General features: G+C 40.7%; 1 protein-coding gene across 1 annotated transcript in view; it reads right to left on the minus strand.

Moving 5' to 3' along the window:
* Positions 1–415: 415 nt before the first annotated feature.
* Positions 416–16945, minus strand: part of LOC109029709 (uncharacterized) — a 42939-nt gene continuing 26409 nt past the window's right edge. The window contains exon 8 of the mRNA XM_072297409.1: positions 416–426. The gene's annotated coding sequence lies outside the window, so the exon portion shown is untranslated. The remainder of the gene's footprint in view (positions 427–16945) is intronic.

The following is a 16945-nucleotide window of genomic DNA, read 5'->3' on the forward strand; positions in this document are numbered from 1 at the left end:
GAAAAATGGCTTGTGCGTGCACGTTTTCAAGTGTAGTACACGAATGCGGATCGCTCTTGTGCCCTGGACAAGGCGCAAGGGTACAGGAATGGGCCTTGTTTTATTTGTTTACTAATGAGCGTATAAAGTGTTAAGGACCTAGTACTTACACGAGCCTCCGCGCGGGCCATCTGGTGACTGTCAAGTGCGCGAGGAAGAAATAAAAAGAAATACTATTAACTGACGAATCCAAAGCCAATTTTTGATCGAGGCCCAGCCTGACACGCATTTCCGTTGATGAGCCCTAAATCACTGTCCCGGGCCATCCTCCCCGTGCCGGGATGCCCGGATCGAGTAAATGATTGATTAGCAATAGTCATCGTTCATCAGTAATAAAGGTAAATCATGTTTGACTTTAATTAATGGAATGCCTTCGACGGGAATAAAAGCAGGAAACGGATTGGATGTTCGGCCTGTCGGGACGCGCTTTTATGAGCCACGCTCGGCCAATTCGAACATTTTTGAGACGCTTTTCAAAAGTCTCGCCTCGGCGGCCGATAAAAAGCTCGTCTTAAAGAAGCGTGTTCGATTTCAATTCACATCTGTTAAAGCGAGCCGGGCAGGAAATGTAAAAGAAGTTCAAAATTTCCAGGTTGACTATAAAAGTCCGCGCATGTGCTGAAGCAGCCGCGGTCTTTGGAGGCGTTGAAATTCGCACGTGACGACTTTGCGGGCGGCTCAACACCCGCTCTCGGTGCTCGTCCTCATCAAATCGTCGCTCTTCTGACCTAAGGGCGTATCTCTATTTCCGCTTGAGCCAGGAAAAGCGTGGAGTTATACGGAGAACAGAGTTCACGAGGAAATCGCCCTCACTGGCGGATCCAGCAAATTTGCAACATTGTTTTTTCTCCATTTAAACCTATGAAAATGTATCGATTCTTGAAGGGGCCAAGTGCTCCAACAAGAATCGATTATTTAACATAGGTATAAATGGAGAAAAAACAATGTTACCAATTTGCTGGATCCGCCCCTGATCGCCCTTACGTTACGCCCTTGCGTCAGAGGAGCAACGAAATACGTGGCACTTTAGGGGAAGGAGGAGTCCATGTCTACATTCCGAGAACGTTGCGGGGGAAGGGGGGTGTTTAGATGCGTAATGAAAAGCTGGATTGGGCGTGATGCAACAATTTTTCGAAATTTTGAGATAAAATATCAACACGCGATGGCAACTTTTCACCCAATATTCATCACAAAACGATAATTTTAGGGGATGGTGGTGAAACAAATTGTATGTATTTTACAGGGGGTGCAGATCTGTCACGGGTGCATTACGCGGGAAAGGAGTTAAAAATCCGATTTTCAGGGTTACGTATTTTATGAACGGGCCCTTAACACTCTCAAACTCAAGCATCAGTATTAAGAATCTCCCTTTCAGTTTCCTCGGAGCACTTCCAAAAACCACCCATTTTTCACTTTTTCCTGCAAAAAGCTCTTGATTAATTATGACAATATTTTCAAAGAAACTTCGAATAATCCATACGACGCGTAGTTTAGGGGTGACTCCTACGTACTTTGAATAACCACTTCGCAAGATTATAGTAGAATCGACGCCGAGGAACTCTTTGTCACAGTCAAAGTAAGATACCTAATGAGTGAAAAAACGTTAATATTTCAAAATATATCGTCTATTCCTTAATGATAATGGTGTGGCGTCTCTGTGAAAATGTGGCATTTTGGTCAATTTTTGCAACGTAGACAAAATTCAGATTTTTAGGCAAATTCTGACAACAATGGGATGGCTAACTGATTTTAGGGGCGGGATTGCTCTTTCCCTAACCCAGCAACTCCGGGTGTTGTCAAATTTTGCCGCAAAAAGTCAAAGTTTTATGTCATCAAATCGCAATTATTTTTGCAATTCGATCGTTTAAAATCAGCAATTATAATTGCTGATTTTAATTCAATAATTATTAAATATCCTCATGAATTGAAGTCTTTAATTCCCTCCTCTAAAACAGAAAGGTCGGTAAAAAAAGGCTAAAATTGGCACACCCATGAAGATTCTTCAGATATTCACTCTTATGAGTCTAGGGTTTGTATCAAGGGTTCACGAACCCACAAAGTTCGCCCCGGTCACCACCATTTATATTGACCTTCATCTATCATACTCAAAGCACCACAAGCGACTGCCCACTTTTATTCAAGCATAGAATCGATTGAGGGCCAATTCATCGGTCGTTTTCACCGGTTTTTGTTGCATTTTGCTTTAATTTTAGGAATAAAAGGTATTTAGTTTGTATTAGGTGCTTCTTCATTATCAACTAAGTAGGTTCATAACTGCATTAAGTAAATCATGCAAAGTTGCATAACTTTAAGGGTGCAAACCAACCGCGTTACCATACAAGACCATAAGGAACAAATGAACTATTTCATCTCTCTTTATCATATACGATTCATCGCATTCCTTCCCGAGTAACCGCGGTCGCCGGGACCCAAAATAACTGTGAAAACGTGTGTGGCACATAATTCGTCGATCCTCTGCTTTAAGGTCTATAAGACCATATCTCCATTTGCACATGAACCCCGCAAAGCATAGATTTATACGGAAAACAGGGGTCACCCGGAAATTGAGATACGCCCTTACGTCAGAGGAGCGACGAATTCGGCAACTCTGGTGAAAAGTGTTGCCACGGATTTCTGAAGGAGATTGGAATCAAAGGATCAAGGAGGCTGAGAGAAAAGAATCTGATAGTTGACTGAATTGTTTGACTTATTCAGTGTATATCGATACCGAATATAACTCATCCTCGTTGAATTCTTCTGAAGATTTTTTTACGAGCAGCGCACTGGAGCAGAACGGGAAGATAGTAGATCAGACGAGGTGGAGCCACTAAAATGTGATAAAATATTTGTGTGTTGTGTCGAGTCCGCACCCAAACACACCGAAGAATACTCCAGCGTGCAGCCACACAGACGGGATCGCATAATGGCCGATTGGAATGAGGACGAAGCGTTTATCACGTCGGGAGCTCGATTTTTTGGCTTTTTTCGAGAATCGGGATAATCTAATAGCGTTTGAGGGTTGAACGAGGAGTCAAATTTATAATAGAGACGGGGTTGTAACTCCTGGAGTGGCTGTCTCTCATTGTGTTCGAGAACAGCGTGGACCCCCGCTTCGGTCCCGAATCTGATTCGGGTGTCGGACTCACCAGTCACTTATTCCGTTCGCGAGAGTTTTGTTTGACAGTATTTCGCCAACAGCTGGGTCCCCTATCAATACGACCACTGGACCAAAAATATCTGATAGCAAACCAGTCTATTATGAACTCCGGACTGTGTTTATATTTTTATTATTTATTATTATTTGTTATTTATCTCTTTTCGGTACATCTTTCTGTCCGCGTTTTTGTTCGGGTGTCAGGAGTTATGTCATACACGCCTCTCAATCCGCAGACTAAGTGGCGGTGGGGCCCTCCCAAGGCACTAGGAACCGAGCGGCCCAAGTAAGGCTGATCAGAGACCCAACCTCGAACAGAGGCCCATGTGAATGTGTGGCCTCTGATTGTGAGCTGAGTGCAATATGCATCGCGCTATTTATATGTTGTGACACGAGTGCGCCCGCACACTTATTTATTCCAATTTTTCTGGGGAAGTCTTATCTATGTGCCATTATCTTACCACATCTATCAATTACTATTTTTCCGTCTTTTTCGATTTTAAAAATTTGCGACCGGATCTGTAAAAAGGGGCCTTATCTCCCAGGAGAAAAATCCTATGGGATTTTCAATTGTTGGCCAACAGTTTGGCCACTGTGAACATCCCCGGATATGGGCATGGTTTCATGTTTGTATGCTAACGCCTTGCGCAGTCCTCTGATCTGTTGTAGAGCCAAACGCACTGATCACAGAATGCAGATTAATCACGACACCAAACATGAAATTGGATTTCCATAATAATTTTGGTGTTAAAGTTGGAAGGAACATTTCGAAGAAGGACGACAGAAATATGTCGATGGTAAAACTGCAGAAGTGTGAATCTCGTTTTGAGGGGTTGCAAACTTCCTGTCATATTTTATTTCCTACATCAAAAAGTACTAAACGCCATTTCTTGAAAACTCCGAAGTTTTTCTCTTCTATGTGAAGAATATTCTATGAAAATTTCAAGGCATGCTTATGTTTTTGCCTTTTTGGTTTCCTTTCAAAAAAAAAAGTAGGAGCGGAGATTTTGAAACACGATACCGACCGATTTTTGCATAGATATGCATATTTGCAACTTCACCGTCGATGCCTAGAAAAGAACGCCAACTTGAGAAAATATTCTTCTTAAGCGGAGAAAAGGAAAAAGAACAGAATAATTTGTTGGCGGAAGCATATTTATCAAAAAATCGAATTTTTTAAAACGTAGCTGATTTGAGCTAAGCATTGAATGGAGCAAATGCACGCAGTCAAAATATACACACAAAAAATATACTTGTACTTCCTCAAGAATACATAATTTTTCCCAAAATCTTTCTTGCAATCCCACTAAATGGTTAAGAAACGAAATACGGAAAAACTTCTGTTGAATTAACAAAGAATCAGTTGACACCTACTAAAAACGACCAAAAGTTTAGTCCTTTAAAGAAAACGGTAGACATAACAAAGAGGAAAGTAATACATACTTAAAAGCTGCTTTCAAAGTGCTCTCTCACGCTCTGCGACACCAAGCCGCCGAAGTACCCTACCCTCCCAAAGCCCTTCAGGGAGTTGGAAATCCCTCATTCCTTCTAAAACGCCCTGTCGGCATCTTTCACCGGGCGTCCCTTTGGTTAAAAGTAAGGAAGTATTCGTGAAAAGAAAATAATAATAGTTAATGAGAACAAAATAACTCACAACTAATTCAAGAACTCGGACTGTCAAATGAATAAGTATCTCTTCCAGCTTCAACTTTCCAGTATGAAGAAGAACTCGAGAAATTATATCGGAGCGAGGAATTTATCCATGCCCATATTACCAAGTGAGAAGCCGTTGGGTGCTCGCTCTGACTTTCTGAGTTGGAAATGTCATCATCTTATTTACTCGGATCAATATTTGGCTGGCTTCATTTTTAGGTCTCGCGAGCCCGCGTGATCCTCAGACTAGGATCTTGGCATGATTTCGTTTGGCTCATCAGCGTCTGCTCGCCACGGAATCAATGCGAGGCTCCAGGAATCTCGAGTGATTTGGCATTCGGAAAATATTTTTATAGAGCGACACACTGTCGCCCTGCGATCAATTCACCTCTTTCAGGGGCTGTATTCTTCCCTGCGCATTATTCGCACCAAGCCAGCCATCTTTTATTTCACTTCCAGCCAGCGAAGATGCCACATCATTCGGTTGCAGTCACTCCGGTCTTACATAATTCGTCAAATAATAAAACAGACAATTTACAATTCGGTAACAAAGTAACAGTGTCTGCAAACCGACGATCTTGCAGGATTATGAAAAAACCTCTCCATTTTTATAATTTTAAGGTTAGATTTGCAATTTTTTTATTCATTACAGTGTCATAGCGCTTCCATGAGGAATTTGAAAAAACCCAGAAAATCAGACTGCGTATATTTATAGGAATACAGAAACGAAGGTGAAACTGCAAAAATCCATAAATCAATTGCCGTTTTTCAAAATCTCCACGCCTATTTTATTTTTAAAAGGAGACCTACCCTTAATGATGTCATGCAATTTTCTCAAAATTCTCCTCAGATGGAGCAAAAAAATCACCAAAGTTCTCGAGAAATGACGTTCATTAGTTTTTCATGTAAAAAATGAAGGATGACAGGAAGTCTACAACGCCACGAACCAATATACGCATTTCTGTAGTTTCACCATGAATATGATCCTCACGAAATATTGTGATCATTACTGTGCTTCAAACGGTGCTGATCACATGGTTGGTAAGTGTAGCTAGACTAGCCAGATGTATGACCAACACTGACATGAATCTAGTCTCATTGGGATCATATAAAATCAGGAATCTAGAAACTAGTACCAGCCATCCTTGTACATGGCGTGAGCCAATTTGTTGCATAATTTTCCACCTGCATTTAGGAGATGTAGTTATCAACAGTCATCAATAATATGTCGTTGGTATCGGTCATTTCAAAGGAACGAGATCTCACGCTTGTCCAATTTAATTCCTAAAAGCTGCCAATGGAAGGATTAAAGACTAGTGAGAGAAACCCAGGTCCAGTTTAAAAACAATAAAATGTATCTCAGCGCGAAAAAATCATTTTGAAGGACAAAAATTACAAAATTTTTTAACGTACCCTCAGTTGATAAATATTATTGATGGTTACAGTCGAAAAATTCGTACCTTAATTTAAAACAGTGGCGAGTCGTGAATGGTCGATTATCGATATTTCCCCATTTGAAGCTGTGGTAAAAAATTGATTATTGAGGTGTTCGTTGCGAACACCCTGTTTATTGATCATTTTCCATAGGTTTAGATGTCAGATCAATCGATATATCATAAAACACGTCACGCAACTGATTTGAATTTTTAAACATCTTCAATTATGTTTTATTTCATTGAAAGAAAACTTACGGAGACATTTCCTTGAAATTTTTTTTTATTATCTCTGATTTATCAGTGAAATTTTATCGCAAATTTAAAAAAAAACACCGTTGGTTGGGTTTTTTCAGAAGATAAAACTTGAGCGAGAATTTGCTTTGATGCAGCGTTTGTCAGCAAATGGGAAAATTTGAACACGTACAAGTATGAGGGAGTTGAGCGTAAGAAAGAAATAAAACTAAAAAAACAGAGAGTTCAGTGCAGAATTAAATTACTGGTTGCATCTCACATCCTGCGATGTTGCTTCTCATGTAAAATCACACGAACAATGTATTATAAAATACGCTATACTAAGTATGAACTGAAGCACTGACTGAATCTTTAAGGACAATTGGAAGGTAATGTAATGTGTGGGGTAATAATATGATTTGATACTCATTTATGCCAGTTTCTTTTGCAAAATTTTGTGTATGAGCAGCTTACATGACAAAAAGTTCGAAACTTCTTTGCAGGAATGCGTTTTTAATTTGGACCTACCGGAAATTTGGGCTGCAGCGAAAAAATATGTTACTTTTCAACGAAAAATTCTCTAATTTCACTATGAATAAATCGCAAAAGTCTAAAATTCCCTCCAAATTTCACTTTCCTGTGTAAAGAATTTGCAACTTTTTTAGTTTTTACACAAACTTAATTTCACGCTGGACAGTAGCAACTCCACAACTCCACCCGGAACTGAAAAAGGCTGCCGTAATATAATACCATCTCTCACATAAAAATATTAACAACAAAATTACTCCTATACTTTTTTTGCTTGATTGTTTTGCCGAAGAAACCCTCACAGTAAAATAATGTTAACCGCGATCAAAAATGACCTCAGTTTGAACGATCGTAAGTAGAAAGCTTGTTCATGATTTTGGGACTATTCAAGTATTACGTAAGCTACGGGGGAGAGAAGGGAGGCCTTAGCATTCCTTTCGAGGTAATTTCGATGGGGGGAGTTGGCCCGTAAGTATTCTCACGTAAGCCATCCTCTTTCATGGAAAAATATTTTCCGAGAAAAATTAATTTTTAGCTATTATTTTTGAACTTTTTGCAGTTTTCTGAAAAATTTGAGAGGGCGGGGAGTAAAAAGCCCGTTTTACGTAATTCAAAAAAGGGCTGAGAGGTATCCTCACGGGACTTCTACAAAGATAGGTAAAAAGGGTCGCAAATTCGGTCAAAACGATTTACTTGATACGTGAACGGTCCTCGTGAGATGACGAACAGATCCATCGTCTGAAATTAGTAACTTGGAGACTTTAACGCAACGTTAGGAATGTGTACCTTAAGTCGGCCAGTTTCTAATCAAAGTTTCTCATAGCATTTTGGACATCATAATCAAATTAAATGTTTGCATGTAAATGAAGATCCTAGGATTTTTTTCTTTAAATTTATGTCTGAACGTGTAGATTTAATTTTTCCCCCGGTGTTGATTTTATAAGATGAAAAGATGTGACACCAATGGGCGGATGACTCTCGCTTGCATCGCAAGTAAGTTCTAAATACCGGATTAGGTTTAATATTATTATCTAAAAATACAGCACTTTGGCTCGAACAATCCAAGATCAGAGTCCTCTTGAATCTGCTCAGCCAGCATAAATTTCGTTCGATGCAGGATTGACCGCGACCCCCGCCTCCCCTGCCGAGGAACATCCATAGAAAACTGGATTGACGCCAAAGCTGCTCTGATTTTCATGTAATTGAAACCGCTTTTTGTCATTTCGCCTCTTAGTGCGCGCCTTGATTTATGCCTCCTGCGCGCTAGTGCCTGTTCTGTTAGGCAACTCCGGCATGTCGTTGTTTTTTTCCTAGGTTTGATGAGTCTGTTTTATTGATGAGCCAGGGCTTGTACGCTTTCTGCAGCTTGACAGCGATCATCTTTAAAATACCGTTCCTCATCCAGTTCCGGCTTGCATTTCTCATTGCGCATGAATCATAACGCGCTGCGCTCGCTGTGATTGTGGAATCTTTCGCATGTCCAACATAGCATATGGCACCCCGCAACAAAGCCCCTCTATGAGGACACGCGAGCATTTTGCTCTCTATTCCTTTGAATCTTGTTGAATGTTAAAGGTACTCTCGAAGTTAGAAGTAAAAGTCACGCTGGAAAAAAATTCGCTTGGATCTAGAGTCCAGACTCTTAAAAATCATTAACAAGAAAAAATACTCTCGATTCAATCGGAATTTTTGCTTGAATCAAAAATAAATCCGCCTAAATGAAGAAACTCCGCTCTTCGATTCAAGGAAAATCGGATTGAATCAAGAGTATTTTTTCTTGTCAGTGTTATTGAAAGTCTGGACTCTAGATCCAAGCGACTTTTTTTTCCAGTGCAGACTTTTCCAGACTTATCTCGTCGCTTCCTGGACGAAGGAACGTAAGTACATTTCGAGGTTTGCAAAATTGACTCAAACAATTAAATTGTTCACAGGCATGCACGCGTGCAATTTTCATAAATTTTTTTCTTTTGATTTTTGATTAAGATCAGAAGAAAAATCAGTAAAATTCTCACCTAGTAATGTCCAAGATTTTTCGGGTAGAAATTCAATTTTCCAGGGCACATTTGGCAACATCGAAATGTAGTTACGTTCTTTCGTGAGGAAAGTGACGTTCCTGCAATGTTCCTCCGGGAGCAACCCTTATTTTGCTCCGATAAAAGTTTGCCATCAACCCGCTTCCATACAAGTCTACCTAACGCATTTACCTTTTGTTTTGATAAAAATTGTCCAGCCGCTAATTTTTTTTATTTTTTTTCTTCCCTTGAAATATTCCATGTATCTTCTTATAACATACACAGGAAACTTATGAAAAGACTGAGGAGTGTGATTTAATGATGAGATCTAAAAAGACGCAAAATATTATGGAACTTGCGGCGTGACCCCAGCCTGGTATTTTAATGCATCGATCTGCCTGAGCTGAACACTCTTTCCCCTCAGTCTAGTGATGATACTCATTCGAGCTCAATTTTTTCACTCTAATTTGAAAACTTGTTTTACTCTGATTGAAACTTTTTGACTTTTTGGCCTTGCTTTCCCCGCATGATTGAAACTTTTTGACTTTTTGGCCTTGCTTTCCCCGCAAAATAGTGTGGACCTAGCACTATTTTACCAGCTTGTTACAAGCAATTCGTGCCGCACTTTTAGTGTTTTGGGTCTTATAAAAATAAAGATGCATCCTTTTTCCGATTTGGAACACTGGAGAAAAAAATCGCCTGGATCTAAAGTTCGGACTCCTAAAAACATTGACCCAAAAAAAATACTCATGATTTAATCGGATTTTTGCTGTAATCGAGAACTAAACCGCTTAATTTAAGCAGATTGCCTTTGGATTCAAACAAAACTCCGACTGAATCAAGAACATTTTTTTGTCATTGTTTTCAAGAGTCTAGACTCTAGATCCAAGCGACTTTTTTCCAGCGAAAACTTTGATTTGAGCGTTAGCTCAGAAGAGGAACCGAAACGAAGGATTTGAATTCCAAAAAGAAGCGTTGAAGGTGAAGGACTGATGGCCGGGGTTCCAATCCCGACGCAAAAGCGAATACCGCACAACAGAACCGTGCCGCGGTCTGCGATTTACGTTACGTCATAATTTAAATTAAAGCTTGCCCAAAGTGTAAAGTCCGTCCTGCTGGGAAGTCCTAATAAACATACTCTCGCTGCACCGCTATCAACCATAAGCAGAACTCAATGCCTTATGCCTTATGCCTTGTGCTCTATGCCCTGTGCACCGTAAACTCGTCCGTCAGCAAATCCAGGTTGCCAAGCTTCACCGGATAACATACATATTTAGACGCGAAACTGCAAAACCGACGATCCACATTGCCGTGCTGAGGAAGAGCGCCGTATGAACCTTCAGACGTTGCCACATTTTCTTCAATAAAAACCTAATTTACCGGGGAAATTGTGAATGTTTTTCTTCAATTTTTCAAACAATTTTGTTCGCAATTTTGTCTGAAATGTCTGGAAATTTCAAAAAAACTACGCATAATCTTTTTCAAAAATGCTTGTTTTATCCGGGGCGATTTGGCAACTCTCGAATGTTCATACGGCGTTCTTCCTTAGCACGGCAGCATAGGAATCATACATGTCAGTGGCCTGGCGTGCTTTGCGATGTATCGATTGTTCTGCCATTTAATCCTATGGAAAAGGGTCGATAAACAGGGTGTTCGCAGCGAACTCCTTAATAATCGATTCTTTACCATAGGTTTAAATGGCAGAACAATCGATACATCGCAATTCACGCCACGCCACTGATACATGGGAGTTAAGTGGTTCTTTGTGAGGCAGATGGAGGAAAATGTGGGATTTGGCAGCGCGGTACTCTTGGCTTGGTCTGCGACCCCTTTTCCGCGCCCAAACAACGCATTTGAGCACCCTTCCAGCACCTTTGAACTGCCAGTCCCTATTCATTTTCCTTTTTTTCGTATTATCCCGGCCTCGCACCCGCCCGCACGCGCGCCAATTCAAATTTATTGTTTTCGCGCGTTGAGAGGAATTGAGCGAGGTGTGCGAACGTAATTAAAATGTGGCCGTTGCCGCTCGTGTGTACGTGTGAGGGTGCGCGCGTGTGTGTGTCGGCGAGGCTCTTCTCCGACCAAAACCCAATTCGATTTTCTGAAAAATATGAAGGCTTCAAAAATTATGTTCACGGATCACGCATGTGTCGAAGGGAGTTTAAATAACCGGCGCGGGCAAGCGCAGGCGAGATGCAAGCGCGCGAATAATATTCTCAGGTGCTCTATCAAATCCCCACCTCGCTCTACTTATCCTCTCATCTGGGTCCCATACATCCCGGCTCTTCTTTCGCTTCTCCTAGTCCATTGCCCTCTTTCACATATATCTGTCTTTTTGGCAGCTTCGCAAAAAGCATCATTCATAAGTGCAGCTGAAAGTAAGTCGGAGAGCAGATGTACATTCTGATTTCTTTTTCCTTGAAAAAAAATGTAAGTAGCGAGATAGAAGAATATATTTAATAATATTCAAGTACTATACTAATTAAACAACACTTAAGAATATTAAAATTAATAGATATAGAAAATATATTTAATGAACATTAGCGAGAGAGGACGAGAGGACTGAAGTTGGCTCGAAAACTGAAAAAAGTCTAGATTTTCACAGCTGCGGCGAAAATAACACATTAGGGACCTCTAGTCTGCTAAGCTAAGGAAAAACGCCGTATGAGCCATCTTGCCAATTCTTCTTAAACAAATGATGAATTTTCGGGAGATTTGTGAACATTTTTCTTCCAATTTTACTGAGGGTTTTGTTCGTGATTTGATCTAAAAACTCTTAAAATTTCAAAGACAAACATTCATAATTTTCTTCAAAAGGGAGGAAAATCGCGTCTCGCGGGTTCATTCTGCGAGGAAATTTGGCAACATTCGAATGTTCATACGGCGTTCTTCCTCAGCACGGCAGTAGTGCGGTCTTTGAAGCGGCGAAAGATAATCGAGCAAACTATGTTTATGTTGAGCAAAAACTATGATCAGGCCTCCTTTGGAAAGTAAAATATGACAGAAGATTTGTAACGTCGCAAATGGATATACGTGGTTTGTAAATGTCACGCTTACCATCGAATCATTTTCTGTTTCCCATTGTTTTACAGCCGATGGATGTGTGGAAAGAGGCTAAGTTCATCACAGCGCCTGGATGCAACTATTCGTGTCCCATGGATGCGCGTGTTGCATGAAAAAAATTGAAGGCGCTATGGTTTACCTCTCTCGCACCGTTTTTGCCCGCAACTACCATGTTCATGTTGCACTGTGCGCACCGCCGGAGCTTCGTAACCACAGCAGTCGCGAAGAAACCAGATCGCACAGACCTCTGAGACAGTAAATTTTTCTGTTTGAAAATTTTCACTCGTCTTCATTTTTTCATGAAAATACTGCTCTACATTTTGAGAAAAATTTTAAGAAAATACTGTCAAAAAAACGAAAAAAAAAAAACAAACGATGTGTTACGCAAAAACGATGATCACGCCTTCTTTGGAACATTGAAAAAAAACTCCGGCCATTGAAGCCGTACTCACGGGTTATATATACGTACCGTCTGCGTTCCGGGCTTAGGGGCCAAAAGTTCAAGGCATAGCACCTGGAGCAATCGAAGCTACGGCTCCAACACCCGGAACTTTTGGGATCTGAGCCCGGAACGGACGGTATATCTATAAAGCCCGTAACCTTTTTTTTAGTGAAAGTAAAATATGACGGAAGATTTGCGTCGTCGCAAATCTAGATACATGGTTCGGTAATTGCACATTCATCATCGAATCACACTCCGTTTCTCTTAGTTTTACAGCTGATGAATGCGCGCAAGGAAGCGAAGTTTATGAGAGCGCCTCGATGAAACTATTCGTGTTCTATGGATGCGCGTGTTGCATAAAAAAAAAACTTGAAGGCGCTCTGACTTTTCTTGCTCCTATCGAGACGCACACCATGCGCAAGTTGCGCTGCGCGCCGCGCCGTGCGGCTTAACTCGGAGACTTTAACGCTACGACAAGAATGTAGATCTTATGTCCAGCGAGAGACTACTGGACAAGGCGCAAATTTAAACATTCTGATACATGAACGCTCTTCAAAATTTCACGTAGAACATGATCTGCGCAGTGTATATAGCTGAAATTTACTCCGAAAGAAGATATTAACGTTTTAAAACATCGGTTCCAGGAATTTTTAATTCCCCCTCACACACAAAAAAAAACCAGTTTAGTTGAAACAAATTGCGTAATTCGTCGATTTTTGTAGGCTTCTGAATCAAACGATGCTCCTTCCCCACCTTATATTGTTTAAAGTGTTAAAAATTTTCAACAGCTGAGCCGAAGCACTGAGGTCGAGGTTGCCATATTTTCATACCGCAAGGCTGTTACGGTATCGTTCAGTGCGCGCTCTTGTGAATTTTTGTTTTTTACTTTCTCGCTCCCCTAGGGTAGAGAGGAAGTATTGTCATCCTCCAAGAAAAAAAAAAAAGAAAAAAAAGTTGAAATTTCATCATTTCTAGACGTTTTAAGGTCCCAGGAGTCAAAATAACCATACTTGAAAAAATGTGTGTCCGTCCGTCCGACGTCCCCCAAATCTGTCTACAGCGATATCTCAGAATCTATCTGTTCGATTTCATTCAAAATTTTCACAGAACACCATATTTATGGTCTCCTTATGCACGTCCAACGATTTTGGAGTACGCTAAAATTTGGGGGGGCTAGGGTCAAATTGGGTTTAAGGTCCATTTTCAGCAATATCACACGGAAAGCTCATTTTGAGGGACCGTAAATTTTGAAAAATGCCTTTAATTCTTTAAAAGTGGGCATCAAGCACATCACCTGGGTCATTAATTTAAGTTCCTAAAAGATCTTTGGACTAAACTCAAAATTCAAGGGATTACGAGGCCCAAAAGTAGGGCACTTTGCTCCGCGACATCACACAAACAACTCATTTTCAAAGACTGTAAATTTGAAAAAAAAATGCCTTTCATTTCTTCGAAAGTTGGCATAAGAGCACCACCTGGTTCAATAATGTAAGTTCCTATGAGGTCTTTGGACTAAACTAAAAATTGAAGGGTTACGCGTTCATATAGCGAGGAGAGCACTTCGGTCACACGGAGAGCTCATGGACTGTAGATTTTGAAAAAATGCCTTTAATTCTTTGAAAGTTGGCTCAAAAGCACCATCTGAGTCATTAATTTAAGTTCCTAAAGGATTCTTGGACTAATCTCATAATTGCAGAGGGACCGATAGGAAACGCTCAATTCTCTGATAAATGAGTCGGAACGCTTCTAGATAATAGCAGCAAACGCTTTGAGTCAGGTGAAACCTAGGAATTCAAATGCATTATATAATGCATCATATACTATTTCCAAAATTACTCCGTAGGTATACACCAATCAAAATTAGACAACTAATTAGGTAGGTACTTACAATAGGTATATAGTTACTATGAGTCATCAAGCTGACGCAAGAACTGACACTTACATCTTTATTAAATACTAATATGTTTGTTGTTAATGAATTTAGAATCCCGGCAGATTCCATCTTTCGCGGTTCCTTTTTACGAGGTACTAAGCACAAATATAATATAATAATACGGCACAAATGACTGATTTAATGCTTGTTACTTAATAAAGGAGGTTATAAATTGTTAGAACCCGCCGAGGTTTGTTGACGTTTGTCGACAGCAGCAAGGAGATGCCGCTCTCAGCGCTCTCTATTGTTTTCGCTTTGAATTACAGGGATACGCGGTAAGGAGATGGCGCTCCTGGCGGGCGTGTGGTGAACCTTCCAGCAGGTAGATTCGCCCGCCAAATTTAAAATTTGGGAGATGCTAAGCGAAAACCGTTTAGTTTTAAGACTATTTGAACATCGAATAGTCATTCTACCCATTCGAGTAGATATTTGATGGCTTTTGACCGTGCTTAAGGAGAGATTATAATATAAAATCGTATCTGAAGTATGATGTCAATGAATCTAATGGATCCTAATGAATCGTAGAAAAGCTAAGATTTTTACGGATCGCCATCTTTGACAGGAGACTTTGTTAATCAATTACATATTTAATTGAAGATGCCTCATAAAATCAACAAGTCGAGTCCGAATATATGAATTCATCACATATCGCGAAGACATTTACAATAAAGTTCAGTGGTTTGAATAAAAATTTCATAACTATTATCCTGTGATCAAAATTCCAATCAAACTTTATGATTTTGTAAAATTGGCAGTATTTTTCTAAATATTCCAGTAAAAGTGTCTATGCCGGCGCGAAGCGCCGGCTCGAGCGAGAAAGTCCCGTGCGGTCCCCGCACCAATCCGCTAAGCGGATGGGGGGGCGAAGCCCCCCAAATGCCGGCGCGAAGCGCCGCGCATGAATTGGCCGGAGGCCAATTTTTTTTTTATGGGCGGGAGTTTTGAATTTACGTATCAAAAACAGTTATTTTCGTTACGCAAATCTTGTTTTAGGTGAAATTTTGATGAGTATGATGTGTCAGAATACTCAAACTCGCACCATGTCTAGTGGTCCATTATGAAAAGGACCGTCCATTGATTACGCACGGTACCTTGCGGAGGGGAAGATTCAGAGGTGACTAAGGGTAGAAGGGGGTGCAAAAAGCCTTCTTGAGAAGAAAAAAAAATGACATTTGGAAATTCAGACCTCTAAAAAAATGTTCAAAATTTTTATGAACTGTAGGGAGAAAAGAAGTTCCGAACTGTTCGATTTTTATTCCTTTCTTTTCGTTTCTTTCCTTTTCTTTTCTTGTCTTTTCTTGTCTTGCCTTTTCTTTTCTTTTCTTTCTTTTTCTTATTCTGGTGCGTCTGTAGCCATTTACAGTTAGTACTTGTTGAAAGAACAATCTTTAGAATAGATTTGATGCTAAAACACTACCGCTCTTCCTCAACACTATTTTTCACCAAACTGTGAGTTTTCTCCCGTTTAACATGAGAAGAGTGGTTAGGGCCAACCTTACATAATTATTTTGAAGGGTTCAAAGAGTGCCTCATGGGTACCTTACGAAGGGGAATTTAAAAATTAAAAGAGTCCCGCACGTTCATTTACAGGCGGCCCCAAAGATACCAAAAGTAACTTAATTAAAATTAGAAACCACTAATGCACGACCATTGAGATGTTGTTCCGTCGCATTTGCGGAGGCGAGGCACTTAGATTTGCCAACATAGTCAGGATAGGTTGCTTATTACACGCTCTCTCTTGTCTATTATATTCGAATATCCCTAATGCGATCTGTTGGCCCTAAAACGGGCAACACGGGGAAACAAAGTGTGCAAGTGTGTCCTGTGCTGTTGGAGCAAACGAAATATTTTACACTTTCAAGCGCGATAGGATCAGCCGGGAGCAAGAAGCGTTCTTGCCCTTGCTCAGTGACTTAGTTCGGTTCCAGTGGCGAATCGTGCACGATCGATTATCGATGTTCCCCCGTTTGAAGCTACGCTAAAGAATCGATTATTAAGCGAACCTTTCGTTTATCGATCCTTTTCCATAGATTCGAACGGCAGATCAGTCGATACATCGCTAAGCACGCCACGCCAATGTTCGGTTCCTGGGTGTGAGGAGTGTTGCGGTATCGAAACGCCATAAATACTCTTTAACGATGCCACATCCAGGAGAGTCTCAGACGAGAGGATCGCCGCGATCTCCCTCTTCTGAAAAAACCGCGTTCCTCCCCGAGGATTCAATGGGGAGATAGGTGTTTTTTGCTGGGGTGGGACGGGGTTCCGAGAGGGAACATCGGTCCGGCAACGATGGTATTATTGTTGTTGCACTATTTACTCTTTGGCGATTGCGCTACGCGGCTCGGTCAACTTGGCCGTCGAGCAAGATTCGTCCGGCTGATAAACCCATTGCTCGGCTACCGAGAACAAGACATTTGCATTGTAAAAGTTTATTTATGGCGGCTACTTACGTTT

The sequence above is a fragment of the Bemisia tabaci genome, chromosome 2 (genome assembly GCF_918797505.1).
Source record: "Bemisia tabaci chromosome 2, PGI_BMITA_v3".
Taxonomy (NCBI): domain Eukaryota; kingdom Metazoa; phylum Arthropoda; class Insecta; order Hemiptera; family Aleyrodidae; genus Bemisia; species Bemisia tabaci.